This window comes from Archocentrus centrarchus (assembly GCF_007364275.1).
Source record: "Archocentrus centrarchus isolate MPI-CPG fArcCen1 chromosome 18 unlocalized genomic scaffold, fArcCen1 scaffold_23_ctg1, whole genome shotgun sequence".
In the NCBI taxonomy this organism is placed as follows: domain Eukaryota; kingdom Metazoa; phylum Chordata; class Actinopteri; order Cichliformes; family Cichlidae; genus Archocentrus; species Archocentrus centrarchus.
Genome location: NW_022060145.1, coordinates 5,660,696 through 5,685,159, shown reverse-complemented (window position 1 = coordinate 5,685,159; position 24,464 = coordinate 5,660,696). Strand labels below are relative to the sequence as shown.

General features: G+C 44.1%; 1 protein-coding gene across 7 annotated transcripts in view; it reads left to right on the top strand.

Moving 5' to 3' along the window:
• The window catches only part of LOC115775109 (nuclear factor 1 B-type), a 58,925-nt gene that overhangs the window by 13,457 nt on the left and 21,004 nt on the right, over positions 1-24,464 (top strand). The window lies entirely within an intron of this gene.

Sequence of the window (24,464 nt, the reverse complement as noted above, 5' to 3'; positions counted from 1 at the left end):
CTCCTCGCCGCTCCCGCTAGCCGGCCTCTAACTCCATTCAGACGGGAGCTTCAGTTGGAGACACGGTAGCCATCTTGTTTGTTTCCATGTTGGGAATCCAGTGTTCCTAAGTGGTAAAGAGCCTGGATTTTTATATGTCACACTGGAGTTCTTTGGGATTGGGTTGCAGCCCTGAGAGAAAGTTAACGCGTACGGTACATTTCAGTGTTTGGACTCTCACATGCACATGCAAACTCACGTGTATTCATCTTGCATGCCCGTGTGGTATGGAATGGAAAACTAGGAAGCAGATGCAGTTGATTTAGCAAAGTGGCTCATGAACAGGTGGGTGGGAACAGTATTTTTTTTTGTTTGTTTTTTTTTTTTGTTTTTCTAAATGTGTGTGTGTGTTGGTGTGATACAGATTCCCTGTCAGCGTGCATATTTCCAGTAGCTGCATGATGAAATGCTGTTTCCCGGGGCCTCAGATTGTTGAACGCGCTGTGTAATAGACTTAAAGTTCTGGTGGAGAGTGTATTACTTAGTGCACTCACTACTTGTGCAAATTTATAGGGTAAACTGTGTGAAGGCAAGGGAATGGTAGCCCACAGTCCTTAATGGTTCTTTTAAACTTTGGAGTTATACCAACAATCACATACATAAACCATATTCATCCACTTTCCCAGGAAAGGTTTTATTATGACTTTCTATTCATCCAAGGGCATGTCAGCAAAGCTTCGTATGGCTTTGCTAAAGTATCCCTTTTTCAGTTTTACGTTACAATTAATAATTCCAATACTGAAATACAGTAAGACAACAACTCTTGGATACGAACCAGTGTGAATTTTTGTCCCCACATTTGCTTCACTCATATCCAAAACAAAGCCACAAACGGGAGTTTCAGACTCTAAAAGAAGGGTGTTGAAGGGTCGACGGCCATCAGGAAAACGATGCAGGCCCCTGCCAAATCTATGACATGAATGAAACAAATGGATGAAGGAAAATGAAAATGGTTGGGGTGTGATCTCTGGCAGGCAGAGCGAAACCAGTGCCAACTATTATGAATGGGAAACTGCTGCTGAGCTAATGAAAAAAAAAAAAGAACAAAAAAAAAAAGAACTCACTTTTTTTTTTCATCCGCCATCCAAGAATAATTAACCGCGGGCAGGCCTTCTGGTGAGGGTGGAGAAAGCCACAAGACACTTGACTAACATCTCACCGCAAAGGCGGACCATGACACACAAAGAGGGGGGGAGAATAGGAGTAACAAAAGGAGGTTTATAGGGGAACAAAGTAGACTTCTCAGTTACTTTAAGCTGGGAAAAGAAGAGCTAAATGTGGCATTTCTTAAAAACTGGTAACTGTTTTAAAGGAAGAAAATCCAACATCAAGTCAAAATGCCCATAAAATGCTTGGGCGTCAGTACATGCACTGTATCAGTTGATCATGAAAAAAATTAGTTCAGCTTAATTTTGATGATTTGCTTATTTATCATTTGTGAAGCAAAAATGTCAAACATTTCTCATTCCCAGCTGTCAAACTGAGTATTTAGGGTCATTTGTATATGCATTTTTCAGTTGAATTTGCTTTAAGCCTGTTTGTCAGGCAAAAACCATAAAAGAAAGATTTCCTTGGGCTCTGGAAAGCCTAAGAAGAGGCATTCTGACATTTAATAAAACATAATCAGTCAAAAAATAATTTCTTCCAGCCCTACTGTACTCTACTGTATGCAACTCCCACAGCTCCCATGTAGGCAGGATGACATGATGGAAAGAGCAGAATGGGGGCCAGATGTATGTTTATATATAGGACCTGACAAGGGTACTGAGCATGACACCAGTCAGAGGCGTTACATATCACATGCACACTATCACGTACACCATATCCTACAGTGATAAGGACTATATGTACAGTATGTAAAACAAAGAAAAGAAAACCTAGTAATGATGCATGGCAACCAGAGCTTTGTGATACCAGACGGATTAATGCTGGAAGAAGGTGCAGAGGCTAATTACACGAGTTGGTGAGAAGATGCACTATAAAGTCTCAGTTTTGGTTGTATTTTTTTTTGTGTGTGTGTGTCTTGCTTTCCTCGCTGAGATCCCCTAAAGTGCCGGCTTTTATTTTAATCCGTTAGACACCGCCCTGTAGCCAAGAACAGGAATAGTTTAGTTTTACCTTTAACCCTTGTTGAGTTTGGCGTCTTGTATGCCGCAAACATCGCCCAAAGGCTGACAAAGCATGCACTGTTTGTGGCAAATGCTCAAAACAAAACGTGGTTTCCCCATTATGGCAATCAAAGCACCGTTATCAGCGATCAACATATTCTCACCCAGGCACAGAGAGGAGAAGAATGCCCCATTGACTGATACTGCCTGCTAGGCTGCTTGCGCTGATCTCCTGAAGAAAAGATCAGTGTCGCTGGTGGACCCCACACTCCTCCCAACTGCCTCCCCTCTCTTTGCCTTCTTCCTGCTATATATGTCTCAATACTTGGGGGTTCTTAGAAAGAGGACCTGAAGAAGGCTGCGTATGTGTGTGTCTGTATTGTCGAGGTGCTGCCTAGGGAGACTCTATCCCATGCTGGCGTGTGTGTGTGTGTGTGTGTGGGTGTGGGGGGCTGAAAAGACGGAGCCGTCACCTGCCAGACTGCTGGAATGTTAATGCCACGGCTCTGATAATTGGATTTTGTACACACCGTCTGTGAGGAACGTCCAGCAACTTTCCCCCTCTTATTGTTCGACTCAGCCCCGGACCTTCAATAGAGCTTGTCTATGTTTATACAAGCACTCACGTCTCAATAAAGACTGTTTACAGTGCGTGTGTGTGTGTGTGTGTGTGTGTGTGAGTAAGTGCGGTGTTGGACCTCTGAATCACAAATTGTGTGTGACGAGGAGACTGTAAATGAAAACAAGTCAGTGTCAGATTATCAAAATGTGGCAAACGTTTAAGATATTAAGAGATTAGTTTGGGCTTAAAATCATATTTTTCCAGATTTTGGTGTTGTTGCAGAAAGATTTTCTTCTTACTTGGATAAATGTTATGAACTACGTGTCAAGTCTAAGGTAGACACACCCACTTTGAGGTCAAAGGTGAAGAGGAAGTGCTTCCTATTGGTGAAGTGTGTGTGTGTGTGAGCTGTACATGATCTCAGATCATTAGGGAAGTTATGGCTCTTGTTTGCATGGGGGGGGGGCTGAGCCTGGATTCAGGCCGGGAGCTGTGACGCACTGGTTTCCCTCTCCCTGGCCTCCCATGCTATTTCCACCCAGGCTGCAGCGGCTTGATCTGGTTAAACGTCTCGGCTGCACTGACCTGAATTCCTCGTATTCACCTCAGAAGACCCTTGCCTTAGCCAACCAACCAACCATATTCTATCCCTGCAGCCTTGCTATGCAGTGAGCCACTTCTTTGTTTGTGTGTTAAAGTTCCTTCCTGTACATAAGGAAGCTATGTTTGGAAAAAAAAAGTTATCCCATTTCCAGCTTAATCCCTCGGAGCAGAACTGCTAGAAACAATGACAGTGGTTTTTTCTTTTGGCAGAGTGACTTGTTGTGATTAGATAAACAGCCTCTAATTGTATTTAATCTGTGTTAAAATAAGGCATTTGGAACAATTACTTTGGTATGTTTACCAAACAGCTGTTGTGTGGATCCTTTTTTTTTTTTTTTTTTTCCTCCACATCTTTCTAAGATATAATGGATTTGGTTCACCTCATTGATTAGTAGGGAAAATAAGATAGGCGCTACATTAACTTGTGCATGGGTTTGTTTTCAGGCTTCAACTGTTACAGAAATAAAAGCATAAAAATCTATTTAGTTTGGGTAGGATTTCATTAAATTTAAATGGCTTTTAGTTAAGGTCCTGGTATTCCATTTTGTGTCATTTCAACAGTGTTCCTCTTTTAGAAAACAAACACAACCCTAGAATTGCAGTTTCTTATCTAAAGCACAGTATTTGTATTCTCACAGATCAATATGTGCAGTTGTCTAAAAAATAGCAATGTGCAAAAAAAAAAAAAAAAAAGCTGGGAATTAATTTGCTTAAGGTAATGCCTCCAGAAAAGAAAATAAAGATTCATAATAGTATTCATAAAATGTCTCACCGTGTGCACAAAGAAAGAAGCATATTTCTGTAGGTGGGAGCCCTGCATCTCCCTCCACTATTGTGCTCTTTTCCCTTTAACCTGGCAGTAGTACGCTGTTGCGTAAACAGTGGCCTGGGCAGCAACCTTTGGGCCATTGTAGCCTTCCACAAGGCTGAACTCTGGCCAAGTGGATGTTGTTGCAGAAGACGGCCCAACAGCCAAACACACAAGGCAACCAGAGGTGTCCGTTCCAGGAGGCTAGCGCTCTGTGGAGGATACGAGGGGATAGTAGCGTTTGACAACTCTTGGACTGTGTGAAGGAACTTGACTTTGAAATTTTAAAAAGAGAGGGGATGGTTTGGCCACTGCCCACGGAATGACGCATTCCCTGCAAATGTCACAACTAAAATGAAACTCGAGCCACTTTTTGGAGTAGGAATGAAGTGTGTGTGTGTGTGTGCGCGCTGTGTGATTTGACATGCTGCTTGTGTTTAGTATTCATAATGAGGTGTTGCAAAATGCATGCTCTCTGCATAGCTTGCTCGACTCACCCACCACCTGTATAAACAACAGTGCTATTGCGAAACGGTTCCAAGGAAAGACTCTTCCCGGGCTTGTCAGAATGAGGTCAGCGAACACTACTCTTTTCTCTCTCATTTTCCTCCTTCTCTCTGCCTCGCTCGCCCCGGCTCTCTTAGTTGTTCTTTGTCCTTGTAGAGCACAGGAGGAATAAGGCCACTGGATCATCCTCAAGGCAACTCTATCCGCACACTCACTGTAAATGGGTTCTGCTGGTTGGAGAGACTTAATGATTTCCATGGTATTCACATCTAATGACGGGACAATATTTTACTTATTATCCAAAAGGGTGTTATTGTAACAACATGAAAACAGTTGGGAAAAGTCACCTGGAGAATCTTAAGTAGTTAAAGGCAGAATTTACTTGGAGGACTCTTGGATCATCTTGCAAGTTTTCTTTGCGTGGGAATGAGGATGGGAGGGTTGCTTTATCTGAATTCCCATAGCATGACATCATCTGACCCCCCCCCGATCATTTTACCCCATCGCGGCACAAAAGCGTGCTCGGGGACGTAAGAGGAGTTCACATGTATCATATGTTTGAAGTTGAGGAAGCAGCTAATCGCACCGCCCCAACCAAACGCTGCGCTCCCAGAGGCACTGGTGGCGGACCGCGTCGTGTCTGGAACACTGTAACAGGATCTCCAGAGAGGAGCACAAAATGGTTGCTTTGTGTCCAAGATTTGTCCAGACAAACTGATAAGGAAACCCAACAAGGGCGAGCTGAAGGAGCAGCTTCTGTGACTTGAGCAAATAACCTTTAATCTAGGTCACGCAGCCAGATAGCGTCTGCGGCAGCGATAGCCTAACTGCCAGCAGTGATATTAGTGCTGATGTGAGTAATAAAGAAAAGGTTAATGTGGTCCTTCTTATGACCAGTCGTAAAAGTTTTGTTTTTACTGTAAATACAATTTCTCGTGCGCTGTTGGGTAAATGGATGGCTGGCCTAATTATTAATGAGTTATCCATTTGGTCAAAGCTGGGGTCGATTCCTCACATGGTCATACCTGCTACAGTGTCTTTGGGAAGGATGCTTAATCCTTTCAGGAGTTCATTCAACAGGAAGACTTGTCTAGCTGTGGGTATTTTCACGAACCTCCAACACATTATTTCCAGAACGGCCCAAACCTTAAACAAGTACTGTTTGGTTAGTTCCGCACGTTGTGGCAATGGACTGATTGCAGCGGTGGCCCCGCTGAGCCCATTTCTCTTGGCAGTCATAACAAGACCCATACACGTCTCCCCTCATAACTGTGGCCAGCCCCTGGGGCTGTGTCAGTCTCCCTCTGCCCACGTCTCTGTGCACGTCCCAAAACAATCTACGGGGTGAATGAGGGAGGGGGGGGCAGAACTGGTTCTGCTACACGGACCATATGTGTCGGCGGACCACAAAACGCTGAAGCCATTACTTGGCCCACTCTTGAAATTGAAAGCAGGAGCCAGTAACAGCAGCAGCAGCAGCAGCAGCAGCAGCAGCAAGAGCTAGTTTTGGCTGAGTATATGGGGGCAGTGTTGGGAAAGCCCAGTCAGATGGTAGTGCTCATGCTGACTTGTTGACGGCAGCAGGCTGCAGACGGCTAATGTCTTGTTGTCATAGTGCCAGCTCCTCCCTCTCATGACTTCTCAGTGATGACGCTTGTCTGCTTCTCTCTGTTTCAAATTTGCTAATGCGTCTACATGTGTGTGTGGTTATTGAATCCCTGAAATGGGCTAGTAGAGCTCTGCTAAGACTGCCTTTTGGATGTTGTAATAGTTTAATGGCGAATATTTTATAGGAAAAAAATGAACATAACATAAAATATACTTGCAATTGGATGCATTTTCCCCACTGAGGGATGCCACGTTTAACCGGACTGCAGCCGGTATTTTCCCGCAGTCATTCCAGCTAGAAATGGGATGTTACCAAATATAAGATTAGAGTCCACGTGCTGAAAATATGTATTTAAGCAACTCTGCGAGCAGCTCGTGCATTAATAATGAAAAATTTGTTCAACAACTGCCGAGCAATTCTGCTGTCTCGCTCTTGGCATTTTAAAAAAGGCACAGTAAGAACAATATCTTCTCAGCATTAGGTAGCTGTCCCCCTTTTCTTAAATGTTCATGCTGCTGTGTACCGCACGTATCTAATGCATTAGTTCAGGGTATTGTTTTACAACCGCATACATTATGCATTGTAATTGTTGGTAATTTATGTACGAGACAGGATGATTTGTGGGAAATTTGCTTTTTTGAAATTTCTCATGTGAAGGACGCTGCGCTCGAGGCAGCTGGTTGATTTTTATTAGTGATTTATTGCTCACAGTTGGGTTCATGCTTGAACATTAACAGGCTTTTATTCACTGCGCTGTCTTTGCATCTGCATGTATGTTTGTCCTCCATTCTTAACTTAATTCCTTTCAGCTGAGTTACGGCTCACTTACTCAACTAGGCCTGTCTGGTGCCACTGGTTTTTAGGTATCATCTCAAGGCACCATGTTGGGAAAGTAACACTAACTAACAAAATGCACCCTTCTCCTCCCCACTGATGCCTTTTGAGGTGGCACCCAATTCTGCAGTGTGTGGCGTTTTGTAACGTATTTATTTATTTCTTTATTTGCTCAAACGGCGGGTGTTCGCAGGATAAGGGCTCACGCAGAAGACTTATCTTCAAGCGCGCGTCTGTCATCTGCTGCTGCAGACAGAGTGTTCTTTCATTCGCTCGAGTGAATGAGGGTTCACAGAGATTTAAGGGCCAGCATTGTTTGTGCTCTGCGATGCTTAATCACTTTTGATTGGACACCATATTAAAACTTGGGCTCTAGAAGGGAGAGAGGCTCTTCGTCTAGAACAAGTACCCGTCCTCCTCAAAAACAAAACAAAAAAAAAAACAAAAAAAAAAAGGAGTGCCGCTGCCACGCTGGGTGGATGGCGAGGACAAAGGCACGCTGACAGAGTAAAGCCAAGAGATGGATGAGATGAGGAGAGATGAGAGTGAAAGTCTTGAGCAGAGTGAAAGTTAACACTAAGTTAGCAATACTGCTTTGAGAATGCATCCTGATTTTATTTTCTTTTTTTCCATGTGAAAATGCACCTGTGAGTGCAGCAGTTTTTCAGCAGTGAGTATATTGTTTTGCAAAGCCACACGTCGCATTAGACGTTCCGCAGCTTTGCATCCAGTGTCTTATCTTTGCTTGAGTTCAGTGAGTAAAGATGGCGACTTATTCCTAAAGTGCTTCACTTTCCCACACAGCCCCCTGCACTCCATTTCACTGCAGCGCTGATTACACGTAGTGTTTACATATTCCATAGAGCGCTGTGACAGAGATAAACCTCTCCTGATGCTTATCCCTTGGCCACAATGTGGAAACCACTAAGATATAATGTAAACCAAACGTCTCAGCTGCCCTTTCATGTCTCAAGTGCCAGTTCTGCGTGCTGAGCAAGACTTTTGAGAGCTTGGCTTTAAGTGGCATTGGTTAAATTGAAGTTTAAACCATCATACTTTTTTTTTTTTTTTTTTTTTTTGGTTCTTGGCAAGCTGCTTTCATAAGTGTGTTTTCAGTCTTTTCACATAGTATCGCTCAGAAATACAAGTGTGGAGGTGTTTCAGCTAAAAAGTGTTGCACTAAACATTTTAAACATTTTAGCCAGCTCCTTTCTCTTTATAATCAATCGTGGAAAGTTTGAGCCACTCGTCGTGGTAAAGAGGAGTGTTTGACATACATCGTTTAGAGATTTGGGAGTGAATATTTGTGGCAAGGGATATGCATTTGATATGAAATGTGATTAATGATGCACACATCAGGGCAAGAGGGGAGTGTTCCCCATAAAGTAGGTTGTGGGATTATACAGAGGGCTGCACTCAGAGGACGTCTTGCCATTAATTGGCCTGTCTCTCTTGTGGCTCCCAAGTATTGCTGTCGCTCTCCTCAGCAGACTGCAGTTTGTACACGTTATCACTCATGAGGTCCCTTGCAGTAAATGTGTCACAGGGAAATTGTGCTGGCCTAAAAATACCCTCACATCGTCTCGCGTATGGAATTCTGAGTGTCTTGGGCTCAGGGCTCTCAGGACCCGGCGCTGTGTTAGTCCGTACAGTCGGGGATGAAACCGCTGCTGAAATCACCAGTGCAATTACGGATCTTTCCGTCTTCTTGAATGCAAGAAGCTTTGCATTCAAAGATTCCGTTTAAACATTCATCATAGTTGACATAAACATGCCCCGTGGCCTTGACAGTAGGACTTCTGTCTGTAGGGCTCACCTCCACCATCCTCTCAGGTTTACCCAGTGCTGGTGAGGGTGAGAGCTTGCTGCAGGGTTAATGCTCAGAATTTATAACATACACACAGTGTCAGATTACTAAGGGTAGAGTTTACAGAACAGGCTATGCCGCAGTTGCCTTTGCTAACTAAGAGAAATGATGTTACAGTCTTCTTTAATGATAGTGCTCTGTCAAGTCGAGCCGGTTTTTATCAACTTCAGATCCTCTTTTCTGGGACAACTCCATAGTCAAATAACTCCACAGTAAGTCTTACACAGTGATCGTCGCTTGAAGATCAGCAATTTGTTTTCTTCTCTTTTTTTTTTTTTTAGTAAATGTGTAAAGGTGCTTTTTCTCTTCACAGCTTTGACAGACTTGTGTACTCTTTGCTCTGCATTGGCTCCAAGTTGTCCCCATAAATCTAATACTAATCCACCAAGTGCGAGCTCATCCCTCTTAATTTGTTTGCCCGCTTTACATCCATGGAGATGTTCTCCAGTGACATCTAAGCCATCACGTTGACAACCCCTAGTGGCGTCTAATACTCTGACTGATTCTCTTCTATAGCTGCTTTGATGCTTCCTTTTTATTATGTTGGATGGGGCTATTTTTTCCCCCTCCTCCTCTTGTTTACGAAAGAAACCCCGATAAGGCCTTCAGTGCTCAAAGCTGAACTTGCAGTCTGCTGCTTGGCCACTTGGGCAAAGCTGAAGCCTACTTTAATCAAGACATGAGAATGACCCACTTCATCTTATGCTAATTTGTTTTTTGTTTTTTTGGGGGGAAAATTAGCTGAGATTGACTGTGAAAAAATGTTTTTGGTCTGTTTTTAATAAGCTTATATCAAAGTAATAAATGTGTATTGAAGTGTGCTATGTAGACATAATTCCTCTGTGTCTTTCTGCTGTCATATACTGGGAACCCTGTTTCCCTAACTCTGTCATAACAGTGAATAACTTTGCTTGGCTATTTGTATGAAAGCAGACCTAAGCTGTTGTAAAGCATAGAAGTGACCCTTTTACGAGGTGCTAATGGTCTGCTAATTCTTGAGGAAAGGCAAAGTGACCAATTCATTAATCTGTGTGTTTACTACCTGTTGCCCTTTGACTTCTGTTTGTCACAACTGAGTCAAATACAACTTGTTGTGCCAGCACAAGCGCTGTGTTTGTATTCTTTACTGACATGTTGACTCAGTAGTCCAGATCTCCAAATGTTTGTCATCACATGTGCAATTATCAGTATCTAAAAGAAAACTGAAACCTTATTACAACATCTCAAATCATCACAAACATTACCTAAATTACTGATGATAAACCTTTGCATGAAAGTGTCAGCAAAGTTTTCCTTTTTTAGGCTAGACTTAATGTTAAATTTGAGCCATATCTTGCAGACAAAATTATTGGATTTCAGGTGGAAGAGCAGCACCAAAGCAAACAAATGTGCCGGCACATTTGTGTTTCATTTACAACCAGAAAAGTTGTGTGCATGACATCCATAAACCCACCCCAGCATTGTAAACTACACTTAATGACCATATATGCTACAGTAAGCTAACTAATGCTCATGTCAGAATCATGAAAACAGTCTCTGCTGTTTTTTTGTTTGTTTGTTTGTTTTTTATTTTGTGGGAAGTTTTTTTTTTTTTGCTACTCTCCTATGCTCTCTATTACACTGCTTGTTTTGGTGCAGAGGGGACACACATAGTGAAACAGAGAGCAGCAAAACAGCAGCAGAGACATTAGGGTTAGGTAAATAAAATCTTAAATGCTAGTTAATGAATTAAATGTTATAATGTGCTTTAAATAGTGTTTATGTGAGGGACTGACATGAATGCATGGCCAAACCTGCTACCAAACCATTAAATGGAAAACACAGGTTATAAAACAGGGGGAGTGTGACTTCATTCTCAGCTGAGAATGCCATTACTTTAAGTCTCTAGGAAAAAGCTGTTAGCTTCTATATTAATGTTTGACTTGTAGAACCTTTGTTTCCTTTTTGTTTGCCAATATATTATGGGATATTACATAATATCACGTCGGACTATAACCTTAGTTGAGGAAAATTGTTAATGAATCAGTGGCTCTTTCACACAGTAAAAGTTAATGTTCACCAGGAAAATTGTATTTGTTACACTTCGCTCAAACTTGGATTAAACTGTTAAAGACTTGTGAATGTATTACTTGACAGCTTTTTTTTTTTTTTTGTGCCCTGTAAGGCCGTTAGTTAACAGTCTTCCTTCTTTCCAGCAATCATCCTCTGATGTATTTACTCAGTCTTGTTGTCTTTATGATTTCCTCTGGTGAAATGTTCGTAAATAGCGGTGGATAAAACAAGCGGTGATTTAGTGACCTCGTCACAATGCGCCCTGCTCCAGCGGCCGCTTCCTACCTTTGTGTGGTCGAGGGCTCAGGGGTGCGGCAGCGGATACATGGCCCGAATCCCGGCAGGCTCCGAGGAGGGAAGGAAACCTGGTGTCAAAGGCGATCGCATGCCGCTTCTGTTATCTGAGCAACAGACACTAGCAGTTAGACTCTGCAATAGATTGAATGCACCGCTGAGATACTGTTGAACATGATGTATGATATGTTTGGCAACAAGTTTTTTAAATATTCATAGTTTTTGCATTAATAGAAAACTCGAGATAAAGCATTTCTCCAAAGTGAAAGAAGCAGCAGCAACAACAACAAGAAAACAGAGCCCAGTGGAAAGCTTGTTGCGTGTAGACTGCTACTGCATGCTTTCTTTCTCCTGCTCCTCTCCGTACAGGCCTCTCCTGTAACCTTGAGAGAAGCCTGCGCAGGCCCCAAGTTCAACGAGTGCATGAGGCATATTTTCGCTGAGCGTGCTTGGACCGCCCCACTAAACCCCTCGACCCCCCCACCCCCACCATACATACAGCTTTTTTTTTTTTTCCCTCCCCTCCTCCTAAAGAGGACTCCCTGTAGGCCTTGCCTTTCACAACACTTGCAAAGGAAATGCATTATGTGTAAAAAGAATTCCATATGGTGTCATGTGATCTGTGTAATACTCCCTGAAATGATAAAGAAGTCACCTTCTACTTACAATTGTGTCCCTTGTGAAAGGTACTGTAGCTTCTATACTGCCTTAAAACACTGAAGCAACTTTTTTTTTCCACTAGTCACAATTTTTTTTAAACAATTAAGATATGTTATGCAACAAATAATGGTTAATTATGACAAAGAGTACCTACAGGAGAAGAAGCAGCTCAACCTGCCCAGTGTGGAAGGTTTGATTTAAAAAAAAAACAAAACAAAAACAAAACATTGCTTCCTTCTTCCTTGATAAACACCTGGGAATCAGTTGCAGGCAGTTTTCTGGAGGTGTGGCTGACATCAGCTGTTATAGTTTACAGTGAGGCTGGCTGCCTTGGCTGAAGGGGAGAGTCTGTGGCAGTCCTACGGGTAGGCTGTTCCAGGTAAGCCTTGCCAAGTTCAAGTGGCTTGGACCAAGCCCCACACCACAAATGGGAAGTGTTTCTGCAGGGCTGCCAACCTTGCTCGAGCTACGACTGCAACAAGTCTGTTGTGCCGTCAGTGTCAGCAAAGAGATAGTGTTTTCTACATGCACATTCAAGCAGGCCCTCAGGAGGAAAAAAAAAAACTTTGGCAAGGTCGAGTGTATATATGTAGATCCTTGCCAGGAGGAGGATTACAGAGTCTGCTCCAGTGGTGGCCCTTTGATATTCCTTCCAGCTCCCATGATGCAACTGTGGCTAGTATCAGGAGATTTTTTTTTTATGACCTTTAAAGAGATTCCACAGCAAATTAGGTGCAATTACAGTTTGGAATAACAAAAATTCTTAAATAATTGCAGGCATAGTATGCTTGTGCTTTTTTATTTTATTTATTTATTTGCAAAAAAAAGTGCTTTTAACTACATTAAAATGACAAATTAGCAAGGTGATGATGCACCTTATGTATTCTGTCGTTGATTGTTTAAAAAAGAAGGGGGGAAAAAAGGCAAAATGAGGAAGCTGAAATGTAACTGCACAGGACTTGAAAGTTGAGGAGTTTACAGGATTCCAAACAGTGGAAAAACACCTTGAGAAAAACTTCAGTGAATAGCAGCTGTGATGAACGATAGAATCAAGTTGAATGCAAACACAGGTCACGTTTCCGAGGGATAGTTGCTCATATTTATAGATGACTGTCTCAGAAACATGAAGCATAAACCATACAGCCATGCTTGGGTTCCTATGGGGCACTAAAGGAACTACCTCTCTCCTCAATCCCTTGCAGAATTTACCCCAACCCTGATTGCCCTCTCACCCACACCTGATCTCAGTGAGTGAACTTTTGACTTTTCAGATAAAGTGGGGGGAAGAAAAAAAAAACATGCTTGGATGAGTGGAAAGCAAGGGTTGCAGGAGCTGGCTGCAAGGCGGGTGTAAAGGCCCCTGTGGAGTGGCCCTGAGTGGACAAATGCGAGCAGGCTGAGGAAGTGGAGGAAGGAGTGCTGGGAGGGTTGTACGGGGTGGTGGGAGGCGGGTGGGTTACAGAGAAAAGCGGCAAAAGGGGAATTCCTGTTCCTGCACTGAAAAGTGATGGAAAATGTGACTGCTAGATTCTTGCTCATGCCGCTCCATGTCAAAACAGCCAAGTGCTGCCGTCATCTGTGCAAATATTTCAAGAGATTATGGTTTGGGAGCCTCGTGGGAAAGGCTGAAGCAAAGAGGAAGGCCAGACTTAACAGAAAGCCCTTCCTTCTTAACTCGATCACAGCAAGAATATAATCACAAAACCACAATATATGCGATATCTGCAAACAAACAGAAACCTGCCAGGTGAGGCCTGATGACATTGCTTTGTGTATGATCCTAACAATTTGGCAGCAACCCATGCTGAAACAAAGGCCCTTTACATTCCCTTTCTACATAGCGAGAGAGAAGCCTTACAATGCCCAAGGACACTGCATGCCTGCTGCACACAATTGTTTCAGACAGTATGCTCAGCATAACCGCAGTTTACTATGTAAATATGACTTGTAATATTTCTGTACTCACTGTGATGATAATCTATTCCCGAAACCCTACAACGCCACTGATGTAACATTCTCTAATCATGTGACCAAACACTGTGGCCACCTCTGTGGATGTCATGCTTTGCTGCAGCATTGTTTATGACTTTCAAAAAAAAAAAAAGAGTCTGAAATTAATTTAGCGCCTCTCCTCTTCCCACTGTAAGCTGGCGCTGCGCAGCCAAACCACATGTTGTTATTGCTGCAGTGGCAGAGGGGGCTGCCTCAGCAGGCCTCGGTCACAGAGAACAGATTTGCTTTCTTCTTTTTTTTTTTCCCCTTTTCTTTTGACTAAATGTGGAATAGAGTTATCTCTCGCTCACTCTTTCTCTCACTCTGGTTGTGAATATCTTGCTTAGTATGCACTTAAGAGCCATTTATAAATCACACACTTGTGGTGCAGCAAAGGGAATACTATGTTAAACCTGAGAGATCAGACTTGCATTTTGATCTCTTGTAAGACCAAGATGTTTAGTCATGATTATGTGGCGCTTTGTTGTGGTAGTGGATGGGCTGTTGAAAGCACTGAGCCCCTGAATGTTTGTGTTTTTAAACCCTGCATCTGGGACCTGCAACCACAATGATGCTTTGCACCTCAACTGCTGTTAGCCGGATATCTCCAGGGTCCACGCGGAGGTGAGGAGCTCCACTGTCTGTGGATCGCTGCCAACACGTTGACCTTGCGGCGGGCAAGGAGCTGTCATTGCCTCTTGAGTTATGTGAGAATGTGTTTTATGATGCTATTTCATTTAAACCACTGCTCTGCATGTGACTGTGGCTCACTGAATGAGAATTTAACTGGTGCAGTGGTTCCACAAGAATCGCTTTTCTTTGTAAGAGCAGTGGTTTTTGTGAAATCACTCTCATAATTTCCCTCGCTCCCCCTAATAGCTTCATTCAGTGGTCTTGTGCCAGTGGAGATACCGAAACCCCACTCCCTCAACAGACCCTCTTGCCCCCCAGCCTCGATCCCCATGGCTGCTTTGATTCAGACCAGCTCTAATTTTTTCTTTTTTTTGGGGGGGGGGGGGGGGGGGGGGCTGAAAGGACCATCCTCCGGGCTCATTAAAAGGAAAGAAGGGGTTTTACTGGCCATGCGGCATGCAGCCAGTTTTTAAACCACCAACAAGCTCCTCAGTTGCCTTGCTGCAACTGAACACTCCAAAGAGTTAAAGCATCTTTCCATCATTACTGCACTATTTGGGGTAAGGCATTCAAGAAAGGTGTGAGCATTATTAAGCCTAAGGTTCTTGAAGATTGGAGTCTTTTGCCCATGTGGTACTTAAGTAATACCTAATCTATTATAGGACCCAATAACATTTGGCACCAAAATTTAGGAAAATTAATCTTCTAAATAGGAATTATTTGATCAAAGATTACAAATCTAAATGATCATTGAGATTTTGAGTGGTACCAAGCCCTTTCCCCATGATTCATGTCTGAGTAATAGATCAGGAGATATGATGATGCAGCAGCACAGTAGCTGGGATAGTAAAGAAGAAAGCCCCATTTGCACCTGCCGCTTCATTCCCTTCTGGAGTTGTAATGGCAAAAATAAACTGGCTCGACATCTGTTGGCAATGTCAGTAGTCTGTTTTATGCTTGTAATGACACATTAAACTCTGTGGTTGTTTCCCCCCCCCTCTTCTCCAGTCTATGTCCCGTTCCAGGGGAGCAGTGCCAGCAAAATCGTCTGAATGAGTGCACGCTTTGTTTTCCTTGTCTGTTTTGGGCCAAGATCTGGTCTTAGATGTGGTGGCATTCTATGATCGGATAATTCCTTCCACGTCCCCACTTTAAGGTGTGTGTGGGCGTGTGTGTTTGTGTGTGTTTTACTGCCGCTTGCTTGGCAAACCTCAGGGAGTGCAAACAGTGGCAATGGGTGGCAGGGATCCTCGGTGGCCTCTCGTCCAGCTGGAGGAGAGCCATTTTGCCCTGCGAGGGGAGCACCCAGTCGCCCTGACACGGCCTGCAGCTCTCGCCAGTGGGAAGTCCTCTTGGCTGAGGCCTGACGTCATTGTAAGTGTTGACAATCACTGACACATCACTGGCAGAGGCAGAAACAGGCGCAGAGTGTTACCCAGGCCTGAGTGAAAATTAAGTGAATCTGAGTTTGTAGTGCAAAGAAAAAATATTTTCACATTAATCACTTTTGAATTCAAAGTACTCTTAAAGATTGGCACATTGATTTTCATTTGAATTACTAGTCAAATAAATAGCGTTTTGCATGTGAGCTTGCTTCGGGGATAAGGCCGCCAGGGTTTGGTGGTTGGTGCAAGATAAAGATGTAGGTAGCACTGCTTTTCCTAACTGTACTGCCTTATCAGTGCAGACCAGAGCAACATCAATTACATTAATGAAACAACATGTTGTGTACTGGATCAGTCTAAATGAGCCAGCCGCAAGTTAGAAATCTGGAAGCATTTTTCTTTTCGAAGTTTTTGAAAATAAACAGTATAAGTGTGATATTTCTTAACTGTGTGTGCACGTGCGTGCGCACGCTTGTGCTGAAGTTGAAAGGAAGTTTGGTGGCTAAAACGAGTTAAAACCTCGTTAGTATCACAACCGAGCTGTCCCTGAACTATGATCTGTGGGCCAACTTGTCTCTCTCGGGAGAGTGGGGAATTTCCCAGACCCCTAAACACCCCCGCCATCTCTCATTCCCTCTGTCCCTCCTCCCTCCGGACCAGTCGAGACGTGCAGGTTTGAACCCTCTATGTGTTTCTGGCCTCCAATGCCCATTGCCACTCAAGCAGCAGGGGTCCGGTGCATTTGTCTCATAATTATCCGACTGGATAGGGGGGTTCTAAAGATGAAAGAGACGAATCACAGAGCTCCTCTGTCAAAGGTCTGTCTGCCTGACTGGGGGGTTTTGGATCTATCTCCCTTGTCCTCTCTCTTTCGTGGCATCCACCGCCCACCCCACCACCTCTACTCCATCACACACACACACACAAAGTCTTACTTTTCCTCAAGAGCTGCCTCCACAGAGCATATTCACCAACAGTGAACGCTCGTGCACAGCCCCCCCTTCTACCAGCCACCCCGCTGATTCATTCACAACTACAAAACTGCAGAAATACCCCCCACCCTCACATCCTGAAAGACTTCAGACTTTCTCCTTTTTCTTTCCTAACCCCTCACAAGCTCCGCCCACCAACCATCAGCTAGCCGCCCACCTCACCCATTTGCCCCCCCCCTCTCCCTCATCCGCCTTCTCTTTTTCCTCCTCTCCACCCTCCCCACAACCACTTTCTCCTTCTTCTCCTCTTAACTACTGGCTAGGAGTTAATGGACTGTTTTGGCTAGTCTCCAGACGGTGAGTGTCACCTCATTAGCCTATAGCAGCTCGCTCCCAGACTGCTCCTTGTGTGTGTATGTGTGTAGGAGGAGGACTACAACGACGGAATGTCATTGGTCTGTCCCCCACCACCACCCCCCCAAAACCATCCCACCGCACACCCCTCTTACCCTCTCCCTCTCCCCTTCCCACCACTACAATGAATGAGAAAACACGCATGCATAATTAAATCTATAGTCTCGTCCTCACTCCACCCTCCCTTCCCTCCTTCCTCCACAGACGTGCATTTAAAAAAAAGCAAAAAAAAAAAAAAAAAAGCTCCTGCTTGGAAGTTTGCCACCATGGAAAAATAGCAGTGTCTTCGAACCAGAGAGATGTGGCCAACCTTGCACCCTTGTATGGGCCCATTCTTTTTTACCCCAGCCCACCGAATGGCAGGGTGGCAACAGCGGGCGAATGTAAATGCCACCCGGCCCTGCCAGTCAATTACACTGCAACAAAGCTAATTGTTTGTTTGGTGCATACCAAAAAAGATGCAACGTTGGCCATTGATTGGCCCTTTGTCTCAACACAGATGCAGCCTTCTCTGTTCTCACAGTCTAGACCTGATGGTCGTTTAAGTTTGGAATAATGAGACCACACTTTTGGAAAATCAGCTAATCCATGTTTCAACAATTTTAGGCCAACATCTGATGATTACTTTCATTATCAGTGAATCTGTTAATTATTTTCTGACTAGCAGATTACTTAGTTTACATAATCAGATATTAGTTTGAAACACTGATTAGAATCTCCGGGAGCTCAAAGTTAAGCCTTCACATTGTTTGTTTTGACTTACCAACAGTCAAAAATTCAAAATGTTCATTTTTACAAAGATTAGGAACAAGGAAAGTTCCAAATCCTCACATTTAAAAGCTGAAATAAACAAAAAAAAACAAACCTTGTGAGTTTTTGCATGATAAATGATTGATAAGGGTTCAGGATTGATTTCAGCACAAATGATACTTCTGTAAGACAGTGTCAGGGGTCACGAAGGAGATCTAAAGTTTTGGCTGCAAACTAAGAAAAAAAAAGCAGATTTAGTCAAAGGAAAAGAAAAAAGGAATGTAATTTAAAAAAAAAAGTGGAAGGAAGGTCCAATTTGTGAGGAAAGGGCGAACGGAGAGAGCGAGAGGAGGTGGAAACATTAAGTGGGGCACGGTTAGCTGACCGGAGTCCAGCCTGCTCATTTTTCATTGGACAGATGAGCCACTGTGCCGCGTTGTGTAGTGCAGTTTGTCTGCAGCCCAGTTTGCTGACTGCTTTGCACAGCACCGGTCGGCTTGCTGCAGGATGCGGCGTGCGTGCCCCTATTTGTATACACGTGTATGTCACCATGTGTAGTAGTAACTGTAAATGCATGCGATTTGTGCATCTCCACAGAGGTGCGTAAACTTTATTTCACAACTTAAAAGGTGGGGAAGTTGAATTTAGATGGATTAACCCTCATCTGCATCCGTAGTTTTGTAGCTGTGTATCCTTTTGAGCTTGCCAGGTTCTTCCTTCTCCTCTCCTGGGCCGGTGTGGCTAATGATCCGTCAGGCCATTCAGTCCCTTGTTCAAGGCCCACTCGCCAATGAATACGCTCCCTCCCCGTCCACACTGTTTGGTGACCTCAATGAGGAGCCTGTTGTCCTCCCGGCTCAGTTAAAATGCTCTCCTCTTTTCACTGCCGTGAGAGTTTACGGAGGAGAAGGCACAGAAACTCGGTAAAGAGAAAGAGGGCCTGCTCTTCACTGGCATTAGTATGCAACGATTAGAAACAAACACACACTGATGATCCGCACACGCACGGGCATACACACTGAGGTGGCAGCAGCCATGAGCGTGCTCTCATTGAGAGACGGGGACAGAGAGCTACAAATGAGCTGGGTCACACACAAAATCAACCGCACGCACGGGCACACACACACACACACACACACACACACACACACACACTGTATGGCTTCTCATTGTTCTTGTCTGGGCTGGGATCCCACTTGATTCCATAAGTCTCAAAACCCTGATGGACCTACTGTGTGCATGTGTGTACATGTGTGCATGTGTGTATGTGTGTCTCTCCTGCTCTATTGAACAAGTCTGGGGTGTCTGTCTTAGAGAAAAGAAGGCAACATGTCATTGTTCTCACAGACATTTCAACTTTGCCCCTCTCACTTTCTCTCAGCTTTTTTTCCCCCTCATTTGACTGAGTATATCTTTGTGTGTGTGTGTGTGTGTGTGTGTGTGTGTGTGTGTGTGTGTGTGTGGTGTGTGTGTGTGTGTGTGTGTGTGTGTGTGTAACTCATCCTACTGTACCTGCATTCCCCGTCAGTGGCAGTCATTTGATAGGGTAGCTATCCGGATTGCCAGGTGCTCCTTTAAGCCAATAAGAAATACTTGGCTTGTTCCAATTATGAGATAATCATTACAGTGTCACACAGTGTATAGCCACCACTGCTGCAACATAGTCAGTTTGTCAGAGGAATACAATGCTATCTATATCAGTCTGTGCAGAAGGATCACTGATAATAAAAAAAACAACCATATGCCATGGAAGAGGCATTTCTTTATACTTTAGACAGTGTTGAACTTCAGTACTCGGGCTTCCCATTTTATATATATATATATATATATATATATATATATACATGAAGCTTTTTTTGACTTTTGATTTGCTGCTTCATCGAAACTCACCCTCCTTATGAGATTATGAGACAATGCCGCCCCAAGATGGCATGCCATTTGCCGCAGCATTTGTCTTCCCATCACCATCAGCGTCAATATCACTCTCCTTTCAGCCAGGTCAGGTGCCAGCCCTATGCAGAATGCCATTCGTGAGTCCTAATGTGGGGTGGGGTGGGGTGGGGAGGGGGGGTGGGGGGGGGGGGTTGTGATGCCAGAATTTGGTGTGTGTGTGTGTAAAGGGAGGGGTCGGCAGTGGGAGGCATCGCCAGTTGGCAGGCTGGCACACAAAGGCTGGCACGATAAGATCCTCCCTCTTCTGCGGGCAGATTTTCTCGCCCATATCTTTTGTTTGGCTTGTTTGGGTTGCGGCTCATCCTGATAAAGGCCACTTTGTTTAGACAACAAAGCGTGAGGGAGGGAGAGAAGAGAAAGATAGAGAGACAAAGAAGGAGAATGAGAGAGAAGGGGGGGGGGGGGTCATTAGAAAAGGCGGCAAAGGGGGGAGGGCACTGGCACAGATGGAAACATTAAAAGAAAAAGAGAGAAAAGTGTTAAAAGGAGGAGATGCGAGAAGAAAAAAGATAGTGTGCACGTCGTACTGGATAAGACATTATCATTACAGATACACGCTGAATAGTAGATATACACACTGAGGCGGGCATGAAAAGATACAATAGAGGACGGATACTGTTGCAGGCACAGGGACAGCGATAGACAGATAGCGAGGAGAAGAAAAAGATTTGGAGAAGGGAGCAGGTTCTGCTGGAAGCCAGCCCGAGTAGTGTGAGGTCATCGACAAAGCTGTGAATGATAGAAACCAGGAGCAGAGGAGGACACGGGACACACATTGCATACCAGCACATGTACAGTCATTTATGCATGCTGTCAAGACTTGCGTGACCCCTGTGCTGCACACACAAGCACTCATGCATATTTGGACTGTGCATTTCCAAGGAAGGACAAACTTGGAGGCTCCCACACCGGAAGGGGAAAGAAAAGCAGGAGGACACTGAGCAGAAAGTCTGCTCGGCCACATCAAATATTTACTCAGGAGCAGCTGTATTGTCGAAACATTACGCATCGGAGCTGCTCCGTAATTAGGTCGATATTTTCTGCCCCTCTCCCTCTCTCTGTTTCCCTACTTCTCCGGGAGTCCACCCCTCTGCACCTCTCCTCCACACTCCCCTCCCCTCACCTCCCCAGGCTGCTGAAATGCGTCTTGGCTCGGGACCCATGCCTCTGGCAGCCAGAGTGCTATACATGTGCACAGAACCCCGCTCGGCATAAAATGGCTGCCAGACAGGCTTCTCCTCCTGAAATGTCGACAGCGGTATGCATCTGCAGGGCGTGCGTGTTGCGCGTGCGTGCTGTTTTTTGTGGAGGATATCTGTACGTGTCTGCAAGTGTTTGCGGGCTAGAAACGTGCACCGCAGTAATCAAAAAAAAAAAAAAAGAAACTTTCCCAAACTATGTGGCTAATTTAACCCACACTGTGTGCGTATGTGCATGTGTATGCTGCAATTTAGTGGGAACAGAATGGGTATCATGCCAAAAATGAAGAGGGTGGGTTAGGGAGAGAGAGAGAGAGAGAGTGTGTGTGTGTGTGTGTATTTTAGTGATTATAAAATCCAGGCGAGTAACACACTTGGGCGTGGAGAAACCTCACAAGCACTGAGAAACTTTCTTGCCGAGCCAGATTTCTGTTGCCATTACCCCTAATTGCCCTAATCGTTACAGTGGTATGATAAGTATCCCACCGGACGAGAAGGTGTAAGAACTCGTGGACACATCCAAAATACCCACAAGCCCTTTCTCCTACTTTTTTTTTTTAGGCCCTTTTGCTCTTTTTTTTTTTTTTTTTTTGCTGAGTAACAGCAGATAATCTGATTCATACGTGGTACTGTTTTTTTTCCACTTCCTTCATGATCCGGTTTGTTTATTTAAACAAGTGGCAGGGACGGAGGGTGCCAAGAAATGTTGTTTTTGGAAAAGGGCCGTGTGTGTTATGTGTGTGCAAGAGAGGCCGTGTGTGTGGTGTCTGGCCCTGCGATCAAGCCCTGCCAAACTCCCAGGGCAAAGCCGAGCCTCCTCGACCGCAACTGTTTATTTACAGGTTACACTACTGTTTATTTGAAGACTATCGGATTGGCTGGGCTTCTGCAAAGGACACCTTTTAGATACAGGCACCAGGCCTCAGGCTCCTGCTTTACCACATGTTTACTTTATATAATCTTTTTTTTCTGAATAGCCTTAAAAAGAATGCTCATTTATATGAAGTTTAATTTGATATTTTTGGAATCCAGCACCGCTTTCAAGCTTGCATCATTTCAAACGAGTGCTTTATTTAAAAACCTGTTGAATTGCAAAGCTAAGGCAATTAAAGCCTACTTGTTTTGTCATAAATGCATTTGATGGAATGTTGATTTAGTGAGGTCAGGCTAAACAAATAAAAAATGCATGCAGTAAAACACTGTGGGGCATGAAACCGGTGATTTAAAAGCACAGAAGAACAATAGATAAAACGAGCACAGCCTCCCAAATGTGCAAGCGTCTTATTAAATAATATAATCAAACTGAAAAAACAGAGGGAGCGTGAAGCTGCCCTTCTTGGGTCAAAGATAAAATGTAATGCAATAGGGGAGGTGTTTCCAGCTCCGGTGCAGACCTGGCAGATGTGCCATATGCTTGTATCCCACCTTGAGTCATCCAGGTGGTCTCTCCTGGTGCTACAGTGGGGCCTCATGCTGGAAGATGCTGCCTGGGATCTCTAATTGCCACGACCATCTGCTCTTTTTGTCATGGTTGCCTGTTCAGCCATCGAAGAAGTAGAAAAAAAAAAGAAAACACAAACAAAAACACAAAACTCTGATCCGATCTAACTGAACTGTAGCAGCCCTCCCGTCTCCTCATTCCCTTTTCCTCCCAGTGCTACCTTTTTCAGCATTTACCTCCTCCCTACACTCTCGTGCTCTTTTCTCGCCCCCTGCCTGTTTCTCTCCCTCTCAGCAGTTCTCGGGGAGCCAGCATAGAGTTGGCAGTCGTAACTAGACTGATGGATGACTCTGAAAGTGGCAATTGGGAAGAGTGGGGGTGGGCGGTTGGAGAAACGGGGAGACAAGGCCATTGAGTATCATGCGATAACTTTATGGACATGTGCATAAAAGTTTGTGTGTGTGTGTCTGTGTGTGTGTGTGTGTCCGTGTCCATAGGAACAAACTAGCGGGACTCACTGTTTGTTGGTGGAAGCCAAAGAAAATTGTTTGGCTGATGCCAGAAATGAATTTGAACATGTTCAAAGGTACAAATCTACTCCAGTAATATTAATGGTTGATTGCTAATAATTTAGTAAGGAATGACATCATTTGTTTTTGTTTTCTGTTTTAATTCCACTGTAAATGAAGTATTTTCTGGTTTTAAACTAATGAGCAAAAAGATCCCCAGTTCAATCCTGGAAGGAGACACAAATCCCTTGGGGGTTGCATCGGGAAGGGTATCCGGTGTAAAGATCTGCCAAATCAAATATGCGGAGCTACCCGCTGTGGAGACCCTTTGTGACTAAGGGAGCAGCTGAAAGTAGCTTTTAGGAGAAAGATCTAACGGTAGAACAATTCAATGAGAAAACACAAGTCACAGTCAAGTTTTCGCATTTTTTTAGGAAGCAGAGCAGATCTGTATTGTTGGCCTATAACTTGTATGTTACTCATACATTTTTTGTGGGGGGGCTCAGCGTTCTGAAAAAAGGGGATTTCTTTTTTTTCCCCTGCTTAATGTATGGCCCTATTCCCTCCCTGCTTTGTCATTGTTGAGTTTCGGCCAAGAACATTCTGTTTTTGCAGTCCTGTTTAATAGTCAAATTTAGGAGTGGGGGAACAAGAGAGAGAGGGAGAGCGATGCAGGGAAAGAACAAGAAAAGAGTAAATCTTTCAACTATTTTTTTTTTTTTTTTTTTTCCTTCTCTTCCACCAGCCTTTCTTTCCGTCTCTCTGTTGCCTGTGTGAGCTGCGGCAGGAAAAGGGGTGTTGTTGCAAGGCGAGGGTATCTGAGTTCACCGTCTCTAACTTCTTGGGTCTTATGCTAAAGCTCTCTCATGTTAAAGATGTAGATGGTAATCTCCCTGCTGCTTCTCATTGCACCCAGTCTGTCCCGGGACATGCATGGGCTTGGGCCAGTTTGAATTATTATTGGGGTCCTAGTAGGAGCAGTATTACGAGTCCAAGCCCCTGCAAGGCATCGCTTGCTCTTAATTTACTTTAACATGCTCACAAAAAAAAACACCATAACTATCTGCACAGGTGATCAATCCCATAGCAATTCATAGCACTAATTTTGATTTTGACAACTGTTGTGCTACATGACTTAAAAGAGAAAAAAGTGTGCTAGTGCCTGTGATCAATCACCGGTCGATGAGAACTCACGAGGAATGATCTATTACCCTCCCAGTTAGGCTTGAAGGTAAAAGACGTCGGTCCGCGTGGCCTCATACCACAGCCAGCACACCCTAACCGGTGGAAAGAATTCCACTCATGTTTCCTTG